Source organism: Melospiza melodia, chromosome 7 (genome assembly GCF_035770615.1).
Source record: "Melospiza melodia melodia isolate bMelMel2 chromosome 7, bMelMel2.pri, whole genome shotgun sequence".
Lineage (NCBI taxonomy): Eukaryota > Metazoa > Chordata > Aves > Passeriformes > Passerellidae > Melospiza > Melospiza melodia.
Genome location: NC_086200.1, coordinates 24,931,149 through 24,953,751, shown reverse-complemented (window position 1 = coordinate 24,953,751; position 22,603 = coordinate 24,931,149). Strand labels below are relative to the sequence as shown.

At 49.4% G+C, this 22,603-nt stretch overlaps 1 pseudogene; it reads left to right on the top strand.

Moving 5' to 3' along the window:
* The window catches only part of LOC134420900 (hydrocephalus-inducing protein homolog), a 28,583-nt pseudogene extending 13,247 nt beyond the window's left edge, over positions 1-15,336 (top strand).
* Positions 15,337-22,603: the final 7,267 nt, after the last annotated feature.

Sequence of the window (22,603 nt, the reverse complement as noted above, 5' to 3'; positions counted from 1 at the left end):
AACATACCGGGCTTTACAACTTTTATAAAGTTGTGAGGTTTCTTCTTTTCTCCGCAAAACATTATGGCGAGCCAAGCCCGGAGTTCTCTGTCCCCGCAGGGGCAGGGGGGATAGACGGACCTCCAAGGCGCGCCCTAGGATTTTTTCCTGGTGGGGCTCCGCTCGTCTCAACTTGCCACCTGCGAGGACAGACAAGGACCTGCTGGCCTGCGGAGGAAGATACGGTATGTACTGAGGGGCCCCCGGGGGAGGGAAAGGAGAGCAAGGCAGTAAACCACCCAGAGACGTCTGGGTATAGCTGATAGAGCAGCTGTATTAGAGACGGGGTTCATCGTTCTGATAAAGCAGACACTAGTGGCTCTGGGGGTGAGCCGGGTGAACCCGTGTATGTGTGGGTTGGGGGTTCATAGTTGTGATAGAGCAGAACTGTTGAGCCCGTGTGTGCTTTTTTTGTGTGTGTGTGATGTCCAGACACTGTGTTGCTGTATAGTTAATGTGTGCATTGTGTGGTCGGTGCACTGTGTTTCTAATCGTGCAAGTGTATAAGTGTATGGTGTATAAAAGAGAATAAATCTACAGTGCGGGAGGGTCAGTACTACCTGTGTTTGAAGCAACTGAGTGAGGCCTGAGGCGCCGGCTGCAGCAGGCTGCGGGGGCAGGGAGAGAAGTGCCCCGCAGAGAAGCGAGTGGAAGAATGTCAGTGATGGTATTTATCGTGTTTAAATGTAGTGATTTGTGTAGATCTGGTACATTTTAACTGTGAGTATGAGTATGAGCTCAGAGAGTTCCTTTGCCTTGGATGTTTGATTTTGATTGTGTCCAAGAAAATTGATGTGAGTAAATGCTGAATTATGGCATGCTATGTTGTGTTGAGAAAAGCGAGCACTTTGAGAGATATGCCCTTTCCCAGTGGTTTTGTGTGGTGATTTTCTTCCGCTGCATTGTGGTAATTTGATTCTCAGATTGTATAGTAGTGTTTGTGGAGATTTTAAGATTTTGTTGAACAAGAGTGGCATTTTACATAGGAGAACTATAGTACGGTGATTTATGCTTAATTACGATAGAGTTAAAGGAATTCCAAGAATTCCCCCCCCCTCACAGCAATTCAAGCCTTGGCTCTAAGGAATTTGAGATAAAGGGGGGGTGCGGGTGCGAGTGTTTGTGTCTGTGGGCATATCAGAGTTTCGGCTGTGACTAGCACAGCCTTTTTGCAAAGCAGTAAAACAAGTGTAAGTAGACACAGGGCTTAATTAGATTGTGCAAGAAGAGAACTAGAAAAGACTGATATTTTGTTTGCTCAGAATATAGTGTCTATGTCACGTTTTTGATTAGCATGCTGTGTGAGGTGACAGTGGCTGTCCCCTGGGCACAGGGACAGCTCTGGCTGCCCCGTATTCCCAGGGAACACGGGAATGGCCTGTGAGCAAAAGCTGGATGTGCAGTTATTATTGCAGTGCGGTGTTTATGAGAAACACTGGTTTTGCTGTTCTAATAAGTGTCAGGGCACATGTAAATTAGAGGTTTCTGGTCAAGCGGATTCAGAACCTAAGTTCTTAGAACTTGTGTGTGGGAACCACATCTGATACCTGCCACCTGGAGCTGTGTGTATAGGAGGAAAGTTGAGAAACTACTGTGAAGGTCTGCAAAAAGTTTTGAGTGGAAGCGAGATAGGGCAAGGAGAAATAAATAATGGGAACTGACCAGAGCAAAAAGGTTCCTAAATTAGCCCCTTTTGGGAGGGGCTCACTGGGAGAAGGCTGCCAGTAGGAGCAGCTCAGAAAATAAAAAGTTTTATAATACTTCATTGCTGTTAGTACTGTTTTAAAATAGGAGGATAAATGGGATAGAGTTTTGTATGCTGAAATGTCTTTGTGTTTTAAGAAATCACCCAGATTTCTTGAAAAGGGAAAACAAGGCAAAGAGAAAGCAAATCAAACATGTTGTTCAGCATGCAGCATAAGATAGCAACGTATGAAATCAGGGAAGGATTATCATGCTGAAATGCAAAGCAATCACAGTTCACAAAATGAGTACATATGATTTGCTAAAGGCTCCTCCCAAAGTAAGGGAGGAAGGGTAAAGATGACCTCCCCAAAAGGGAAGAATTTTTGTTGACACAAGAGCCATATATTCAGTTTTAAATAAAACTTTAGTACCTGTGGAGAATGTTTATGTTGCAGTGTGGGGAACAACTGAACAGCTGGCCAGTCTGAGAAGGCATCCTTGTGCAAACCTTTAAAGTAATATGTGTACTATGTGTACCTAAAAGCTTTTGTACAATTCGCTCAATTTGCTAAACATTCTCAAATGAGAAAGGTTACTCTGGAGGCAAATGATATAAAGATGTTAGGCTTAACATTAACAGACACTGAAATTAAGAAAGACATTAGTAAGGAGATATTAGAATAAGTAAATAAGTGTTTTCAAGGGTATGGGCCTCTGCTGTACCAGGGAGAGTGAAAGATGCTCCCCCATGAGCATCAAGCTTAAGGAAAGAACACAACTAGTGAGAATTGAGTAGTACCCTCAAAAGGAAAATAAGGAAGGAATCAGCCCAATAACTGATAGTACTGGATTAAGGGCTGTCAATAAGATAACACAGAATTTATACCCTGTGGTAGCAAATCCATCTACCTTACTAACTTGTTTAACACCTGAGCTAACCTGGTTCACTGTTTTAGGCCTAAGAGATGCCTTCTTTTGCCTCCCTATCCACGAAGCCAGCCAGGAAATTTTTGCATTCAAACTCAAGCTCACATAGTCCATGTGCCTGAAGGCTTCAAGATTCCCCACTCCGATTGGAGAACAGCTTGCAAAGACCCAGAGTCCCAGGAAGCTCCACAAGAGGAAAGGAGGCTGTTGCAGTATGTGGACGATCTTCTAGTAGCCACTCGGATGAGGGAAGTGAGAGAAGCCTGGACGGTAAGCCTTTTGAATTTCCTAAGACTCCAAAGATGCAGAGTCTCAAAGAAAAAGGCACAGGTAGTGAAACAGAAAGTAATCTGCCTGGGGTAAGAAGCGAGTGCTGTGCAGCAGACTTTAAGGCAGGGAAGCCATATGCCAAACCCTGAAACCCCAGACAACGAAAGAACTCCGAACCCTCTTAGGCATGGCAGGGTAGTGCCAGCTGTGGGTTTATAATTATGAACTGCTCGCCAGACCCCTCTATGCTCTTATTGCCAATGGAAACAGAGATCTCCAGTGGACACAAGACACCACATGGGCCTTTCGCCAGCTAGAGAGAGTGCCCTCATGTCAGCTCCAGCTTTGAAACTTCCAGATGTAAACCATTCTTTCTATTTTTCCCACGCAAGGAATTGCCCAGGGAATACTGGCTCAGGACTTAGACCCTTACTGAAAGGCAGTTGCTTACTTCTCTAAGCAACTAGATGCAACAGCCAAAGGATGGCCAGGTTGCCTCAGAGCTGTAGCAGCAGTCGTGCTGAATATTCAAGAGGCACGCAAGTTTACCCTGGGACAAAAATGACTGTGCTAGTGTCCCACACAGTGTCCGCAGCACTGGAAGTAAAGAGTGGCCACTGGCTCTCACCGCAGAGGTTTCTGAAATACCAGGCCATCATGGTAGAGCAAGACGATGTAGAGATAGTGGTGACTAATATTGTCAACTCAGCTTCTTTTCTCAGTGGACACCAGAGTTGCCTAGAGACCACCGAAGCTACCTACTCCCGCCGCCCAGACTTAAGGGACACTCCTCCGGACGATGCAGAGACCTGGTTCACTGACAGGAAAGCGACATTGCAAAGTTCACAGTGACCACCTGCAGAGAAGTAATCGAGTCTGGACCCTTACCAACAGGTACCTCTGCGCAGAAGGCTGAGATAATTGCCCTGACCCGTGCCCTGGAAAGGGCAAAAGGGAGGAGAATAACCATCTACACAGATTCGAGGTATGCATTTGGAGTCATACATGCACATGGAGCCATCTGGAAAGAGAGGGGACTGCTGACCTCGCAGGGAAAGAAGAGACAATCCAGCTGCTGAAAGCAGTTCAGCTACCTGAAAAGGCATATTAAGGCACACTAGAGAGTGAGCTTAAAATTGGAGGAAAGAAATGAGCTGGCGGATGGAGAGGCAAAGAAAGCAGCAAAGAGTGAGGTACAGATTTTCCTCGAAGGTAAGCCATAATACAATAATACTAACCAAAAGAGACGTACAACTGCAAGGGGTGGGCTACCATTGAAAGAGAGCTAGTAATCCCTTCCCATTTTCATGGTTACTAGTGAAGGAAGGGCACTAGAAAACACACTAGGGCCTAACTACTTAGAAGCCTTTTATAGAGTGTGGCTCCTTTTCGAAATGACCAAGGCTGCGAGTGATACAGAGTGCATTGAAATGAAGTGTTGACTTTGAAGCAGTAATTTCCACAGGCTTTCTAGAACACACATCTGATTGAAACAATCGTTGTATCGTTGTCAGGAATTTATATGCCACTATCACTCAGGTAAGCCGACAATGTGATCCTTGCCTCCAGACTAACCCCAAAATACCCCCCGGCCAAAACTCGGTCAGACTGGGAGAGGCCATGGGCCTGTACAGCAGTGGCAAATTAACTTTTCAGAACTCCCAAGGAAAGGGGGGTACCAGTATTTACTGGTACTGATAGATACATTTTCAGGGTGGCCAGAAACATTCCCCACCAGAACTGTCAAAGCTCAAGAGGTGACCAGATTATTTTTTTAAGGAATAATACCACGCTTCAGAGTTCCAGCCACGATATCCTCAGATAAAGAATCACATTTCATTTCCAAAATAGTGCAACAGATTAGTAGCCATCTGGGCATAGATCAGGAACTTCACACCCCATACCACCCCCAATCAAGCGGCCAGGTGGAGAGAATGAATCATTTGATTAAGCAGCAAATCATAAGACTGGGGCAAGAAGTTAATCTACCCTAGCCCAAGCTCTTCCACTAGCACTATTGAAAATTCAAACTAAACCTTGAGCTAAAGGAATGCTGAGTCCTTTTGGAATGCCTTATAGAAGACCATATAGAACACAAAGGGAATGTCCAGAATGTCCACCTACATGGTGGCATTAAGCAAACAGTTCAGAGTAATTGAGAAACATGTGGCTGGAACTCGGAGCAGGGAGTTCGATAGCCTGGAGATGATGTATATGTTAAGTCTCTTACAGAGAAGACTTCGGAACCACAGTGGGACAGACCACTGCGAGTACTTCTCACCACCTTCACTGCAATCAAAATCAAGGAGCAGAATGCCTGGATCCATCACTCTCGGGTGAAGAAGGCCCAGAAACCCCTTAAGGAGTGACGCCAGGAGACAATGAACTGAGATTAAAACTTACTCGGGCAAACTGAGTATATTGCGGTCGGGAGTAGCTCATATTTTAGTTTGTAGAATTGTATTGTGTGTAATCATAACTGAAGTTTCAGAACTTGAGAGTACCTCTGTTCAAAGCAATGCTAAATGGCCTTGGTCCCTGGCATTTAATCAGTATACTGGATCCATAAGAAAACCTTCTGAGATAAAAGATTTAAACATATCTACTGTAGTAATCCACGAGAATCAGGTATGTGAGGAGCAAGAATGGCAAGAGCAGGAACTGTGGACTCTTCAAGGAATCAGAGGAGAAGAAATCAAAGTAGGGTGCCAGGTCATCAATAGGGTAGCTTATGAGAGACCAGATGTAATTAGTGTCTGAACCTCCCCTGATGTATATGAACGCCAGGAAGTCTGTAATAACCTCAGTGAATCAGACTGTTAGTGTAATTTCACCTTGATACAGCCTGTAGAAGTGACCTGCCTTTGAGCTCGAATTACTATCAGACTTTCATTTGAATTCAAAGTGGACTCTGCACTTTTTACCACAGCAGGGCCTTATACACCCCATACTAGTTCAGACCCTACCCAAACTCCAAACTTGAACCTAACGTAGTAAAGAATGTGACTGAACAGCAGCTCCTTAGGTCATTTTCCAAGCCGGTTGGCTGAACACTCAGGCAATGACTGGTAAAGGGTGCTGAACTGCAGGTGGTAAATTAACCCAAGCAAGAAAGGTGATTTTCTTTATTTATAGCTATCCCTTTTCCTACTGAGGTTTGGATCAGTGATTGTCCCAGTCTGAGGCAGTTGGATTCTGCTTAAAAGAGGTAGAGAGAGACTCCACCTCAGAGCTCAGCAGCAAGCTGTAGGATTTTGAGCATCACCTTTGTGCTGAGTGTTTCAAGTAGCAGAAACCTGATCCCAGTTTCTTCTGAGGCACTGCAATGAATTTAGGCTCTTCTCTTAGACTTCCCCTTCATTATTTACTTGAAGCTTAGACCTGAAGCTAGGGGCAAGGTGAGTGAAGTTTCGTAGACCAGGAGAGACATTCCTGCTTGCCACACATCTGGGAAATCAGGTGCTCTGGAGGGGGAAGGAGATTCCTGAGGTCTCTACATTTCAGAACAAACATCTGCCTCAAATATGACCTAAACCTCTGTCAGATACACTGGTGAAGTGTGTCTGAATTTGCAGTGTGAGTCCAGCACATCCCTCTGGCAGGGAGGGATGGTCATAAACAGAAAGCAGTTCCTGTTCCCCATAACAAACATCTAACTGGCATATTAGGGACAAGATTAGGAGTTTTAAATGGAATTGATTCAGAAATACTGGTGAATAAACTCGCCACTGCAGCAGGTAGCCTAACAAAATTGAAGCAGCCTTTATAGTAATCTCTATTGGCATTAGGAACTAGCCAGTGACAGATTTCAAAAGTACTGCCAATCTAAGGAAGTATGGAAAGGCCAGGGACCAAGACCACAAGCTGATAGTAGAAGCACTTAGTACAGTTCAAGATAATGTGTCTTTAGCTTTCAGTTGTATACAAGCACAGTTATGGATACAAGCAACAGCAGCTCTGATCATATGGGAAAGGGGTGAAGGTAATTTTCCAGCTGAAATTCAAGAAATTGTTTGGGATAATGCAATTGATTTTGAAAGGAACTTTCAATCCTGGCAGACTATGGTGAATTTCACCTGTGATCCTGTTTCTAATGTGGCAACTGCCTTTGTGCTTCCATACATAATGCCACTGTTTATGTTATCCATCCCATCATTGCCCTAGGATTAAACCATGAAAAAACAATACTCTATCCTTCAGAACATAGAGTGTGGGCACGAAAGATGAATGCAAAGTGGCAGACAGTAAACTTAGAATCCTGCATTACTAGAGAACAGATGGGATTCATTTGTGAAAGCAATACTATTAATGCTCAGGATGTGTGTTTGGACACTGAGCAGAGTATTTGTCACTTTGAAATTCATCCAGTCACTGACCAGAAAACTGTGCTCGTATATACTGGAAAAGGGTGTATGCTTGAGAACTGCTTGTGCTGCTGTACAAATTGATAGCAATGATGTTATTCTGTCTAGTAGAAACCATTCTAATCTCTGTATATGTAATTTTGTTAAGATTATTGGATGTGATCTTTGGGTGGTCACCAACTGCAAATGGAATCTTTAATAAGTTGTGCCACCCCATTGTAGTTTTACTACTATTAGTTGGGGTAAGCTTAGGATTATCTATTATATTGTTAATTTGGAACTGGAGAATGCTACAACGAATAGCTGTACTAACATCTTTGTAAAAAGCACATGGTGAAGCACTAAAAGACACTTACTGTAGTGAAGGTTTTCATTAAGTAAAAGAATTTACTTATTTCCTAGGAAAGGGGGAATGAGACAGAGTAAAGATCCATTCTGAATTAGGTGAAGTGTCTAAGAGAGGTGAAAAGTCTGTGAGGCCAAAGCTGAAGCAAGAACTAGCATGCGGAGACAGCAAGGAGACAGAGAAAGAAAAACAGAAAAGACCTGAAGGTCGATTTGCCCCTGACTTAGAAATTCCTTTGATAAAGAAGAACTGGTGCTAAATGTCACACGGAATGAATATGTATGAACTTATTGTGAAACTGTATGCATATGCATTTGGAAGGGGGATAAAAGAAGACTCGAGGTCTTCAGAAGTACGCATGCCTTGTTGGGGGACTTGCATCCGGCGCGCGCGCCGTAAATAAACATACTGGGCTTTACAACTTTTATAAACTTGTGAGGTTTCTTCTTTTCTCCGCAAAACACCGGGGGCTTCTCCTGCCTGCCCTGTGCCCAGAGCCCATCAGGGGCTGTTGGCTGCTGCCCCTTGGCTGGAGCTGCCTCCTGTGCCCAGGGCCCTGTGCTGAGCACACGGGGCTGTGTTGGTTGGAAACCCAGGGTGCCCTGAGCCCGCGTTTTGTGCCCCCGAGCCACGACAGCCGCACCTTTGCAATGCCTTTAACCGAGCCATTGCCTGCTCTGTCCTCGGCCTGCAGGGGCAGCGTCACTGCACCCAGTTTACACTTCGACCTCGCTGAGCTCGACTTCGGGGACATCTCCTTTGGTGAGTGTTCCCTGGGCTGGGACACAGCCTCAGGGATCTGTGCCTTCCAACAGAAAAGCATCCCTCACTCCTGCTCTGCCCCAGCAGCCTCTTCAGGCTGTGAACTGCAGGGCTGCTGCTGCCTCAGGGGGCATTTTGCCATTGTGAGATCCAATGGAAGCAAGGAATAGAAAGGCAGAATTTTCTGGTGTCTCTGTGCTGCTTTAAAAGACAGATGTCTGCCAAGGAAGGTGGGAATCTTGCTGCAATGGAAAGGTGAGCCCCTCCCTCCAAATGATTATCCCTTTGAAATGACAGGGCTCCCAGGCAAAACTGTGGGAAAGGGAATAACAGTTCTTTGCTAGACTATCTCAGGAGAGCACAGACAAGAAGGCAAGAACAGACATTTCCCAGATGCCAAGTCCTGTTTTTCCCCTTTGGTGGAGGTCTGGTGACAGCAGGAGGAGCTGTGGGCTCTGGCAGGGCAGGGATCCCCCCCAGCCGGTGCGGGAAGGGAAGGGAAGGAGGAAATGCTCCTTTTGCAGAGCCCTAGAGGGCAGGGGATGCGGGCAGTGCCCAGCAGCAGCAGCAGCAGCAGCAGCAGCGGGGCAGGCAGGCAGGGTCGGTGCCAGTGCTGAGCTGCAGCCAGGGCAGCCCCGGGCCAAGCACAAACCTCCCGCAGCAGCAGCGGCCGAGCTGCGACCCCCGAGCGGGAGGAAGGGAAGCTCCGCTCCCTGCCCAGCCTCAGCTCCCACTGCACAGCCGCCCACGGCATCACGCCACAACTCCCAAAAACCCCCAAGGGAAAGGCCCAGCCCAGGGCCAAAACCGCCCAAAACCCCCCAGAACCCCTTCCCAGACCCAGGGCACCCTTCACGGCCAAGCCTAAAGCCACAACAAAGAAGTTCATGAACTTCTGAAGGAAACTCATTGCCTTTCTTGAGCTGCTTCTTCCCCAGCCTGCATCACCACGGAGGTGCTTGTCAAGTTGACTTTGGAAGGAATGAAACAAGAAAGGCAACAGACGGAAATATGGGTCTGAAGCAGGAGACTGATCCTGCTGAATCCAATTTCATGCCTAAGGGCTCTTAGCTGAAGGCAGCTGTTGTATCTTTGCTTCTTTGTAACTGTTGACTGTTGTCTGCATGTGCTGGCCTCAGTCTCGTTGGAGGTTTTGACATCTGGGTTTGTCCTTTTTGTGCCTCTCTTGCCTCCCTGCTGGAGTCCCTGCTGGAGCTGGCAGTGGTCACTTGGATGGGCACAGAGAAGCTCTGGGCTGCAGCTGCAGTTGTTTTTCCTCCCCATCTGTGTCCCAGTGACTCTTGGTGAGCAGGCCTGGGGAGAAGTCTCCTCCCCACAGAGCTGGCCAGCCCAGCCAGATGTGCAGTGCAGAGCAGGCTGTGGCTGCTCTGCGCGCTCTGCAGGACATCCCCACCATGAGTGGCCCTATCTCTGGCTTTGCAGGATGGGAAGCAAATCTCAGAGCCAAAGTGGGGTAAACCCTTGCAGGCAGCACTCTCAGTGAGCAGCATGGCTGTGATGTCCCTGTTTGTGGGCTGAGGTGGGACCTGGTTCCTGATTGCTAATCTCAAAGCAAGGCTCGGCTGTGCCCCCAGCTGAGTGGGCTCTGAGCTGTCGCGTGCTCAGTCTGTTTGGCCCAAAGCAAGAGATGCCTTAAGGATCCTGCAGAGAGAAGCTGCATTAGGGTGCATTGCATCACGTTCTAGTTGCTGATCCCATCCTCACTTTCTTTTGCTGTAGCTTCTTCTCACTGACAACTCACTCTTTATATGTCTTGAAAAAGGTGGGAGTGTTGGCAGGCTGAGCAGGGAATTGGACAGCTTGAATTCTCAGAGTAAATGCTGGGTCTGGGTGCACACTCATCACTGAGAGAGAACTGGGGCTGGTTTGGGGCAGGTGAGGGAGCTCGTCCCCATCCCAAAGAGAGAAGCTTGCAGTGTTCAGCAGGGCTAGGAGTGGGCATTTTCAAGGCTGCAGTCTGGAATCTGTGTGAAAGGGAACTAAGTGACGATTAATTCCTCACGCAGCTTCTGGGTGAGCTGTAGTTCAGATCATAAAGAGCTCAACTCCAATCCCACTTTGATCGTGCCAGGATCTTGCCCCCAGGATCATGCCCTGCTGGGTGCCTGAATGGCTGTTTGTGTCCTTGCCCAGGCTTTCCCTACACGCAGCGCTGCCGCCTCACCAGCAGCTCCGCGGTGCCCCTGACGTTCCAGCTCCGCATGTCGGACGATGGCACGCAGCCGGCTGTGGACAGCGTGGATCAGATCCGCAGGGACAGCGACCCGGCCTGGAGCAAGGGAATCCATTTGCATGTGGAGCCCAGGGAGTTTACCATCAATCCCAGCGGAGGCACCATCCTCCCCCAGGGACACCAGGACATCGAGGTACGGCAAGAGCCCGGCCACAGCCGCTGCAGCACCAGGGCTGGAGCTGCACTGCAGGGTGGGAGGGCTTTGGCTCTGGTGCCAGCTTGGAGCATGCTGGCACTGAGAGATCTGCACTGCTGGGAGGCCTCTGCTGGCTGGCTTAGTCGGGATGTTCCTCAAGGAGCACTGTTTGCTTTCCAAACTCATATGCTGAGCTCACAGACCTTATGGTCAAGGCCTGAAACCATTCTTGTGTTTTTGAGAGCAATTGATTTGATTGCAACGGGGCAGAGCAAGGATGAGGGCAGAAGGTGGCTGTTAGAGAGATGTCATTGTATCATGCAGTGAGCTTTTCTTCTTGGTGTCATTTCCCCCCTCCTGGGGAGCAGAATGATTTGTGTTCACTGCAGGAAGCTCCAGTGGAGACAAACAAATCTGCAGCCATGTGTAGCGGTTCAAATTTATTGTACTGATTCCTTGTGAAGTGGTTTGTTGTGCTGTACCCCGTGTTGTCCCGGAGTTAGTTTACCCCTGGGTTTTACCCTCCCTCAAAGCTGTCCCTCATGCCATTCCCTGCCCCTTGTTCCAGCTCTTTCCCTGCCTGTCAAACCCAGCCCCTTTTGTTCCCCAACTTTCTTTGCCAATTTAACCTGGAGCCAATCCCTGTCTGCAACGCCCCTTTGGAATTCCCCTGTTCCTGGAGGCCCCTTTGGCCCAAGTGAGCCATCCTCCCCACCCTCCTACCCAAAGTGGCCGCAGACACTTGATGTAATCCCTTCAGTGCTCCCCTGAGGATTCCCTTTTGGTTTGCTGTTTGTATCCACCCCCTGATTTGTGTCTGTACAAAAGCCCTTTCACAGGAGTGTCCAGGGCTCTTTTGGCTCTGGTCCTTTTGCTTGGAATAAACCCTTTCTTGTGTAATTTCAAGACACAGATCCTCCTCCTTTCTCCTCTGCCTGGTCCCGTTGGTGGCTGCTCTCTTGCAGTGTAGAGCAAGAGGTTCTGAGGGTTCTGCCTGTGGTCAATGCCCAGCCTGGGGCAGTTCTGAGGGTTCTGCCTCTGGTCATGGCCCAGCCTGGGGCAGTTCTGAGCGTTCTGCCTGTGGTCATTGCCCACTCTGGGGCAGTTCTGAGGGTTCTGCCTGTGGTCATTGCCCACCCTGGGGCAGTTCCCCACTCCTGGCGTGGGGCTGGAGTTCTCAGAGCCAGCCCGGGCTTGGGGTCCCAGGGCAGCCATGAACTGCCCAGCACCTGCTGGGCCACACTTTGCCCTCAGCCTCCTGCTGTAAAGCTGAACTCGTTGTGGTCAAGTCAGATTTCCTCTGCATGGATGTCTTTGTAGTCAGATGAGAAATTGGCCCCTTAATTTGAATGCAGCGGTGCATGGAGCTGTAGTCTAATGTTTTAATGTAGCTGACCTGTGCCCTGATAGCAAGGTGTGTTTAACAAGTGTGGTATTGCCAGAAGGCTTTTGTTACTCTGAGACTGTGCTTGACACATGGAGCAGCAGAAGAATGAAAGGCAAATCCTCCCTCAGGAACTGGAGGATATCACCCGTGGGTAATGAGGTTTTGGAAGGAAGAATTGACTGTTCTTCTCTTCCACCAGGTGACCCTGTGCTCCAACACGGTGATGGAGTTCTACCGGAGATTGCTGGTGGACCTGGAGGGTATTGGCAAGGGAGTGGCAGCCTGATCATCACAGCCAGGTACCAGCCCTTGCCTGGCCTCCCCCAGGCACTGCCTTGCCCAGGCTGTGCTGGCTGCAGCTGCCAAGGAGAAGTGCTGCTGAATGCCCTCATGTTGTGCCAGCTGGACACGAGAACAGCAGTGCTTGGGCAGCAGCCTGTAGTGAAAAGCACGTTTGCTCCCAGCCCAGCACGGTCCTGGGCCCTCTTCCAAAGGCACCAGGAATGATATCATTGATTGGCCTTGTTTTTGGTGCTTGAGGTGGAACAAATTTCCTGAGGGCCTCCTCTCCTTTTGGCTGCAAGAGGTGGAGTTGTGCTGGTTGTGAGCACCGTGCACTGGTTTGGGCCACACCAAGCAGCTGCTGAGAGTCAGGCTCTGCCTCTGTCCATGAGGGCACATGGCAGGGGGGAAGTGGCTCCCAGCAAGAGTGGGGAGGGCAAGGTCTGACAAGGGGAAAGCAGTCCTTGATGTGGCAGGTCAGCTCCAGTTGTTGTCCTTGCCTCTGCTTCCCATTTTGAGCTTTAATGTTGTCAGAGTTGAGAGCAAAAGTCGTTGTTGCTGCAGCAGAATTCCATGCTGCTGTGCTGCTGTGGGTGTCAGTGTGATGCCCAGAGGGATGCAGCTCCCTGGTGCTGTTCCCTGTGCCAGGCAGAGCCATGCAGGCAGTGCCTGGGCTGCCACTGTGTACAGCAGGTGGAGCTGGGGCCAGGCAGTGCCTGGAGCTGTGCAGTGAAGGAGCCAGGGAGCTGCAGGGCCTGGCAGGGGCTGATCAGCCCCTCTGTGGGGCAGCTGCTGTCTCGTGCCCTCCAGGGCTGGGGCAAAGAGCTGAGTTCTCAGGCAGGGCAACAGCACCATGGCAGAGAAGGGAGTCATTTTTACTGAGACCCTGGAGCTGTGTGTTCCTTGAGCCTTAGGGAGCACTGATCCTTGTTGGGAAGGCTCCCCCAGAGCTCGTGGGTCACTGGCACTATTGCAGGAGTCCTTGCAAGCCTTCTTGGGTAAAGGAGGGGCTGAGGCAGCTGTGGGGCAAAGTGCTCTGCCTGGGGCACTTGGCAGCCTCTGGGTGCTGCCTCTCAGGGTTTGCCCCTCCTTGACAAGACATGTGGGAGTGGGAAGAGGTAGAAGGCAATTTATCCCTGCAGGGCTCTTCAGTGTGCATTTGACAGTGACCAATGTGTTCTGCTCCATTTCACAATCCTTGGGTGTAGGCATTCTCCATTCTCTCAGTATCTCTGATTGTCCTGGGCTCATCTCTTTGCCCAGGTGTCTCGTTCCTGAGCTCCAAGTGTCCTCCCCAGTGCTGCTGTGTGATGAGTGCCACCTGAAGGTGCCCTATGAGAGGAAGATCCTCATTAGGAATGCCAGCCACCTTCCTGGCTGCTACAGGCTTATTCCCCAGGTTTGGCATCACATCCACCTCCTCCTGTCAAATATTCCTGAGGAGATTATTAGGGGAACAAAGGGTTTGGATAAGACCTTGCTGCTTTCTATTCAGTCTTAAAGATCTGCTGAGAACAGGATCCTACCCCAGTGTTAACTTGAGGAGGCAGTTTAAGCTCCTGAGGAAACAGTTGATGCTCTAGTCCTCAGGGTGTTTTCCTGTGGGAGATCTTAGAGGGTTGTGAAAAGCTGCTGCACCCACAGACACCAGTGCCTGTGCTGGCAGCCTCCTTGCAGGATGCCCTGGGAGTGCTAACCCTACAATTCTTGCATCTTGTTTGTGCCTTTGACCTTTGTCCTGGGGATCTTTCAAGGTGTGTGTAAGTTGCTGTTGTGGTGGACGTTAAGGAGCCTACAGTTTCTTGAGAGGTCCCTCTGAATCTGCGTTTCATTGTGTCCCTTCCAGAAGCGCAAGGAGGACTCTGCTGTGCTCTACTCCAGCCCCAAGCCCTGTGGGATTGTGCAGCCCCAGAGCACAGCAGAGATCCCAGTTGTGGTGGCAGTGCAGGCCCTGGGCACGCATCGCACCGACGTTCTCATCGGCGTGTTCGGGGATGAGAGAAACCCCCTGGTGAGGGCAAGGGGAGCTGTGAGCCTGTGTGCAGCTGCTCCTGGTGCATGGGGACAGGGATCCTGCCGGGGAAAACAGGCACAGGCTGCTGGGGAGAAGGACAGGAGGGATGGGGGCACAAAGGGCTCCTGCCTTAGAGGTGGGAATCTCAGTGTCTGACACAGAATGGAGTTGGGCTAAGCTGGAATGCAGGGGCATTTGAGGTCATTATTCTTTCAAATGCTGTTAACTTTGGAAACATCTGTTTGAAAATGTCATCTCTCTGAGCGCAAGAGAGGATGTCAGAAGTCTTCTGGGAACCTTGAGCTTTCTGTAAAAGAAAGGAAAGCTGGCACTTGAAGAGTGGTTGCAAGGACTGAAACTTCGATTAAAACATATGGAAATGGCAATGCCAAATTGCCTGGATGGCACCGAACATCTGAACCCGGGCCATCGTGGCACTGCCTGTAAATCAGTGAACAGGAAGGAAAGGCAGTGCAGGCTGTGCCAGGGAGCCTTAAGTTTGAGCAAACAGTTGCTTTTAACTATCAGGCTGCTTCCCTTAAGGAGGAGGGTTTCTCCCCACCAGAAGAACCAGTTGTTTAACTGTCAGGCTGGTCTTACCTAGAGATTTCTTGCAAAGATGAAAGCTTTCGGACAGTAATTTTTAGTTTGAAAGGTTCTCTTATCTTAATCCTTTTCAATTTGGAGGTGAACATGTAATTTTCTTTTTCCCCAAAAGCCCAGCATTTCAGCTGGAGAGTGGTAGCTGTCCCTAAAGAAATAACTTGAGCAGGGCTCAGCTGTTGAAGGTTTTTTAGGTTTCTCTGTTGTGGTTTGTTTTGGGTTTTTTAAAATCTTTCTTGCTTGCTGCCCTGCAGCCACCTTTGTAAAGGTGGGTAAACATCACCTGGTGCTGACTTTCCCCTTGGACCCCTTGGTTTAGTCGCTATGGGGAATTTCTTTACTGAAGCCCGTGGGATTTCCCCCAGGCAGCTGTGATGGGGATGCTCAGGGAGTGTGGGGCTTTGGGGGCAGCTGCCTGGGCAGGGGCTGAGCTTGGGGCCCTCTTGGGCTCATGGCCCCCAGCAGCAGCAGCAGCAGCCTCAGGGCCCACAGCCCCGTGCCCCCTGCCCACCACAGGCTGCCCTGTCCCTGCAGCTGTCACCCGAGTCGGGCCCAGGGCCCGGTGGCCGCTGGCAGCAGCAGGAATGCGGGCAGGGTGAGGATGCCCTGGCTTGGCTTTTGTCTGTGGAACAATGCGGGCTCAGGGCAGTGAAGAGCAGGCTGGGAAGCAGAGCCCAGGGCCTTTGGAGGCTGCAAGGCTTAAAGATCAGCCCCTGCAGCAGCCCAGATGTAGCTGGCCCAGTTGCCAAGGCTGTGGTGGCCTTGAGAGCGTGCAGGTGGATTTTGCATGGCTGTGGCCTGCTGCCGGCTCTGGGCCCAGGAGTGCCTGTGTCTGCAGCAGGAAGGGTGACTGAAGGTTTGCTGGCTGCTTTGGTGGCATGGCTGCAGGGGCCAGTGCTGTGAGAGCCCCCTGGGTGAGAGCTGGTGAGAGCTGAGCTCTTGGGGACAGCGCTGTGCCCCAGGCCAGGAAGAGCAGCAGTGCCCAGGGCCAGGAGTGGTGTCAGTGGGAGCCCCTGTGCACAGGCACCCCCAGCCCAGGGGTGGCCGTGCCAGCACCCCCAGGGGCCTCCAGCAGTGGGAACGTGGAACAAGTGGAACCCACAAATGTGCAAAGGCTGCCTGTGCCCAAAGGAATGGCCAAGAGGAGTCAGGTTTTAAAAAGAAACAGTATTTATTTGCCGAAATTGGCAAATCTAGGATTTTCAGAACATGTGTCATTATAACAATCGTTATAACAACAACAACAACAACGTACAGAAGATATTTACATGGGATCCGATGGGGTAACAATCTTCAAAACATATTTACAGAGAACTTCTAACGTAGAAAACATATTTACAGGAAACTTCTAAACTTTCAAACATATTTACAAATGCATCTGATCGGTGCCATCATGTGCATGGGTCCTGTAAGAAAGTAAGCAGCAGAGCTGGACTCAGCTGGCAGCACTGGGCCCAGCAGGGCTGGCAGCTGGGCCCCAGGGGCTGGGCCGGGGCTGGCAGGGCTGGCGTGGCCCCAGGCAAGCGCAGGGCAGGCCGGGGCTGGTGCTTGTGGCAGCACAATCCAGGCCCCCTGTGGGCACCGTGTCCCTGGGCAGGGCCATCCAGCCCAGCCCCAGCCTGGCGTCAGGGGACCCAGTGTGTGCGTGGGCAGGGCGTGGGAAGCATCTGCCTGTCTTACCTGTGGGGCACCATCTTCATCCAAGGACCATGGGCTCCTCCTCATCGTTCTCATCCACTTTCATATCTTCCGTGTCATCCTCCATGTCCACCTCCATCTCCTCGATGGTCTCCTCCTCGTCTACTTCCATGTCCTCAACAGGGGAGGACATGGAAGTAGAGGAGGAGTCCACCTCCATCATACCATCCTCTTCCAGCCCCTGGTCCACATCCATTGCCTCCACAGTGTCTCTCTCAGTCTGCAAGGGGCAGCACAATCTCCCAGTGGGCTTTCTGTCCCGCACCATCCATTCCCACATGGCTGCAGCCTGCCCAAGCCGGGTGCCCCCTGCCTGGCATGGCACTGTACCTCCACGGGCACAGCAGAGCACATCCTGCGGGATTGGCGCTCCAGAGCAGGCGTCAGGAAAAGCCCAGGCGGCAGCAGCAGCTCAGCACTGAGGGTCAGAGCGCAGGGTGAGCAGCAACTGACCCTTGGCAGCCGTTGCAGTGTCTGCTGTGCTCGTTTCCAGGTCCTGGACGTTCCACCTGGAACCCTCTGGGAGCTGTGATGTCACTGAAGATTCAGGGGTGCTGTGCAGTGGGAGATGGGGATGGCGAAATGATCCAATCCTTGAATGGTTTGGCTTGGAAGGGACCCTTAAAGTGATGTGGTTCCAAGCTGAGCAAGCTCCCAGAAGAGCAGGTTGCTGCGGCCCCTGTCCCACCTGTCCTTGGACGTTGCTGGGTATGGGGCATCCACAGCCTCTCTGCACAGGTCCCTGTGTCAGGGACAAGCACCCTGAGAGTAAAGAACTTCGTCCCATCATCAAATCTCCTCTACCTCTTGCAGTTTGATCCCATTCCTCCTTGTTCTGTCACTAAAGTTCCTGACAAAGTGTGTTCTGCCACTTCCCTTTGGGTCAGGCTGTTCCTGCAGGGTCATATGTGTGGCTGGACCTGCAGACAGGAGAGAGAGAATCCATGTTCCCTGTCAGAAATGATGGGGAAAGTGGCATGAGGACTGAGAGGATAAGGAAAAAGTAGAGACATGCAGGTCTTTTCCTGGTAGGTTGCGAGATTCGTGCCTTTTATTAGAGACCAGGTTCCCTGTTTCAGCCTGTCCACAGCCAGCATCTGTGTGTGGCCTGCACTCCCAGAGCTGGGAGCATGCTTGGTTAAACTGCTGGTGAACAAGATGAGAGAGGGATCTTTGTGTGGAACTGCAAACGCATCAGTGGATTGCACTGAAGAGCGTCCAGGAACGGAGACAAAATGGGGCTTGGCACACAGAGGGAAAATTGGGGGGAAAAGCCAGGGAGCAATGGAAAGAGCCAGGACTGAAACGGTACAGGAGAGGCTAGGACCTTCTAGGGGGAATACATATAAGGAAAATACAGCAGTTGAACCGGGTGATACCAATAAAACACCACCAGCCTGAAAATGCCCATGGGCGAGATCGTTGCATTCAGAGCGGTGTCTCTCTTTTACCTTGGTCCCTTTTCCCTGAGGTATTGCAGTTCCAGTGGTAGGCCCCTGGGCCCTCACTACTCCCCCTTTTTGTTGTCTATAAAGAAGGCTTCTGCCATAGAGTTTTGCAGGCATTTAGCAAAAAAGGATAAAGTAACCAACACAATGAATATGATAAACAACACCCACACAACAGTCTTCAGCAAAGATGTAAGCCAGCCTTTCATCCCCCAGTGGTTGGAAAGTCCACTGAACCAGTTGTTGTTGCCTTCCATCTGCATCTTGTTTCCTTGATCTTTCAGCAGCTGGATGCCCTGGTATACTGACTCCCTATGCGACAGCAGGTAGAAAAAACACATGCCTTCAAATGCCTGACAGGCTTGTACATGGACAAGAATTTGTGGCTTGTCTGTGGAAGCACCCAGCTGAAGGCATGTGGCTCAGTGAGGAGCATCCAGATTGCTGTTCGGCATCAACCAATGGGAGCATCCTCTGACTTTGGTAATTTAGTATCTGGAGGCTTGGGTGTACTAAAAGTAAACAGATTAAGAGATTAGAAGATGAAAGTTAAGTTTTGTTCCCACTAAACTTTCTCTTCTATAAGGCAAGGGTGTGAACACATCTTATTATAAGAGCCATATATATCAATGCTAAAATATAATTTTTACCAATGTTAAGTCATATATCCTCGTTAATGAGGTCTGAGCTATCTTGGTCTTGGTGTGTGTGGTCAACGCTGCTTAGGAGATCTTCTTCTGTCCTTCTTTTTCTTCTTTCCCAGGCTGCTGCTGTCTCTCTTCGGCTTCCATTCTGTTCTTCTGATGGTGGCTCTGGTGTTTGCCTCGCAGTTCCCAGAAAGAGTTTTAATGCATTTTGCTGGGATCGATCTTAGGAGTGTTGCTGTAGAGACAAGGGCATCTTCTCTTCCCCAAGTAATCAATGGGAAGGTGCCGATAATTTGTTTAGATTCAGGGTCTTTGGTCAACACAGGTGGCTGTTTTTTTAATTGGGCTGCAGCTGAATTAGTAAAATGCCTGATGACTGGGGGAGTTGTCTCCCTAAATGAGTTGTTCAAAAAGTTGAGTACATAAAAGGCCTTGGCCAGTGTCTCAATGGGAGATAATATCTGGACTACCCCTCTCAGTTGATCAAAGATCCTTTCGATGGCTCAGTTGGCCCTCTCAGCTATGGACTGTCCTGTGGTGGAGTGTGGTATGCCTGTGACATGTTTTATACCCCAGTGGTCAGAAAGCCCCTTGTTTGAATCAGTGCAAGGTATAAGCAAGAGCATTATCAGTTTTAATTTCCTGTGGATATGCTAAGGTGGAGAAATTAAAAATTAATATTTTATAACGTCTTTGATTATTCACCAGCATGGGCAGAGGGAAAAATCCCAGTGGAAAAGGTTTTGATTGAGACGTGGATGTACTTTAGACTGCCAAAAGAGGCTTAGTGTGTGATGTCTGATTGCCAGATGTGGAGACTCTCTAGTGCTCTTGGATTGACTGCGGCTCTGAGAGAAGCAAGGCCATGTTCCTGACAAATTGGGCAGGTGGCAACGAGTGATCTTGCCGGGTCTCGGGTAATATTGAACATCCTGAGCAGCACAGGAATGTTTTGATGGTAGAATTGGTGGCTTATCCCAGCCTGTTCAAAAACTATCTAAGCCGTATTGCAGTGGTTCAGATGTTTGAAGTAGGCAATTGAGGTGCTCTTGAGTTAGAACTAAGTATATATTCACAAGGTCTGTTCCTGCAAGGGAGCACTGATATTTTCTATCTTTCCTGATTAGTTGTGTAATAACTTTCTGTTGGGTTGTTATCATTTTAGTAGGTTGGTATGCTCTGGAGATACATTCAGTTTGTATTTGGGGATCTAAAATAGTTGAGTCCCACTGAAACAATAATGTATGGAATTTTGGACTTACACCAAGGATTGCCAGAGAGAAAGGAAAATTAGGGTGGTATCTGTGTGCCTGTTTGGTTTGAATCACCCAGGAGACCTTTTGTACAGCTGCTTCTGCCTCCGGTGTCAGTGATTGCCGGGAATGGAGTCCTTCACTGCCTTTACGGAGGAGTAGCAGTGACACGAGATCTTCTGTGGTGATTCCCAGCAGTGAGCATACCCAACTGATGCTTCCACAGAGCTGGTGGAATCCATGAAGAGTGTTTGGGTTGTCCTTGATGTGCAGTGTTTAGCCTGTGATGGTTCTCTCTGTGCTTTTTAGGCCAAGGAACTTCCAGGGGTCTGTCTTTTGGACTTTATCTGTTGCAATCTCAAAACCTTTCTGCTGTACCACAGTGATGACATCCTGTACTGCAAAGTCCAAAATGATCAGAGCTTCTGAACAAACTAATATATGGTCCATGTAATGAGAAATGATAGAATTAGGACATCTTGTCCGGCTTTGTGAAAGAATTTGGGCTGCAAGGCATTGACAAGTAGTTAGATTCTTCTTCATTTCCTTGAGGCAATACAGTCCACTGGCACCTCTGTTAAGGTGCTTGTCGATTTGGGGATGGAAAAAAGCAAAAAATAGGCTTTCATTGGGGCGCAAGAAGAAGTCAAAAAAGCAGTCATTTAGATGTATGACAAGTATCTACCAGTGTTGGGGAAACATGGAGGCTGAGGGCAGGCTGGACTGAAGGGCAGCCATGTCCTCGATGACCTCGTTGATTTTCCTGAGGTCCTGCAGCAGCCACCTCTTGTCTTTTTCATATGATAATGACGGGCACATTGCAGGGGCTAGTAGATGGTACAATGTGGCCCACAGGCAGCTGCTCCTGCACGTGGGACTGCAGGGCCTTTAACTTTCTGCCTGGGAGGGGCCACTGATCCACCCATATGGGGTCATTGATCTTAGAGGTTGACTGAAGTGTGGCGCGCTGCTCTGTGGCCCCGTCTAGAAATCCTGAGGTGTTGATAGCATCTCTAGACCTGTCCCCCATTGGGACAACAGGCCTTTCCACAAATTGTTATTGGTGCCTGGGTGATGAATGATCTTACTGTAGCAACTGTGACCTCAGGACCTTCCATGCAGTTGGTACCCTGACTCCAGAAGCTGGTAGTGGCTCTCGCAATGGCTAAAATTACCCCAGCTGCTGGAACCAGGGGCCATACTTTTAGCCAATCAGGGAGGGAAATTATGCTGATGTCATCTCCTGTATCTAATAGTCCTGAAAGACATCTCTTTCTCCCTTTACATGACAAAGCACACTTTGGAATGGGTCTATTTCTGCCTGTTGTCTGTGCCCACATCACCATTGGATCAGTTGGTGTGGTGATCTGGCTGTAACTGTTCCTTTTGCAATGAAAAGGGACTAAGCATAGAGCCTGGACAGTTATCTCCTCCAAAGAGGTCAAGGCGAGTACCTCAGGTAGTAGAGTGAGTGTCTGCATCCCTTTCCCGGTTATGGTTTAAATCAAAATGTCTTTGGGCCGTCCTTCAGGCCTGTATTTGCCTGTGGGAATATGGTGAACATAAATAGCGTGGATTGGAATTGAAAAGGCGCTTACCAGCTGCCTTTAGGTTCCAGGGCAGAGCTGTCTTCTGTCGAGTTTTCTGCAGCGATCAAGCTGTCCCGCTGGATCTGAGAAGGTCGCTGTGGTGGTTGTGCGCGATGTTGGGGAGAGTAGGGCAGAACAGCCTCGCATTTGGTGTCATTGCGCGGGGCCTTTTTTTGTGTGGGGTTTCCCGCAGGCCACCGGTTTTGCTGGTGTTGGAAAGTGTGTGGACAAGGGGGGCAGTGAGGGCAGTGGCTGTGACACCTAGAAGGTGCCTGGTAATAGCCTGTATTTTTATAATTCTATTGAGAATGCCTCATCTCGCCACATTTAAAGCAAGATCCTTTTTCATGTGTGTGCCAGGGAATAAACTGGGCGGCTACTAGCACCTCTACTACACCGTGACAGGAAGCATTATGTCGGGTAGCATTACAGTATAAGGATGGCCTAATGGTGCATGCCACGACCATTTGTGCAATGGTAGGCTTTCTGTTGAGGGGTAGAGAAGGTAAAATGTCTTTAAAGGTGTTTTTAGCATTTGTTTCAGCAAGTTTAGAAAGCAGTACCTTCCTGGCTTTTGGATGTTCAACTTTCTTCTCTATTGCTTGTGTAAGGTGATCAATAAACTTTAGAAGGGATTTCCCAGGTCCCTGCAGGTCTCTTCTAACAGAGCTCCAGGAAGGTCTATTGAATGAGGTTTAGTGAAATCTTCCTCCCTGGCTAGATGGTCTAGTGTTAGGTGTGCCCGCCTCTCTTCTCTAGCATAGTCTTTTAATAGTTGTTGTAGTTTTTTCCCCATTCCTTCCCACAGAATAATTTCAGTGGGAGAAAGTAGGATGCGCATAAAGTGGCACAAATTGTGGGGCACCAACACATGTATTGTATAGATGGTATTTAACAA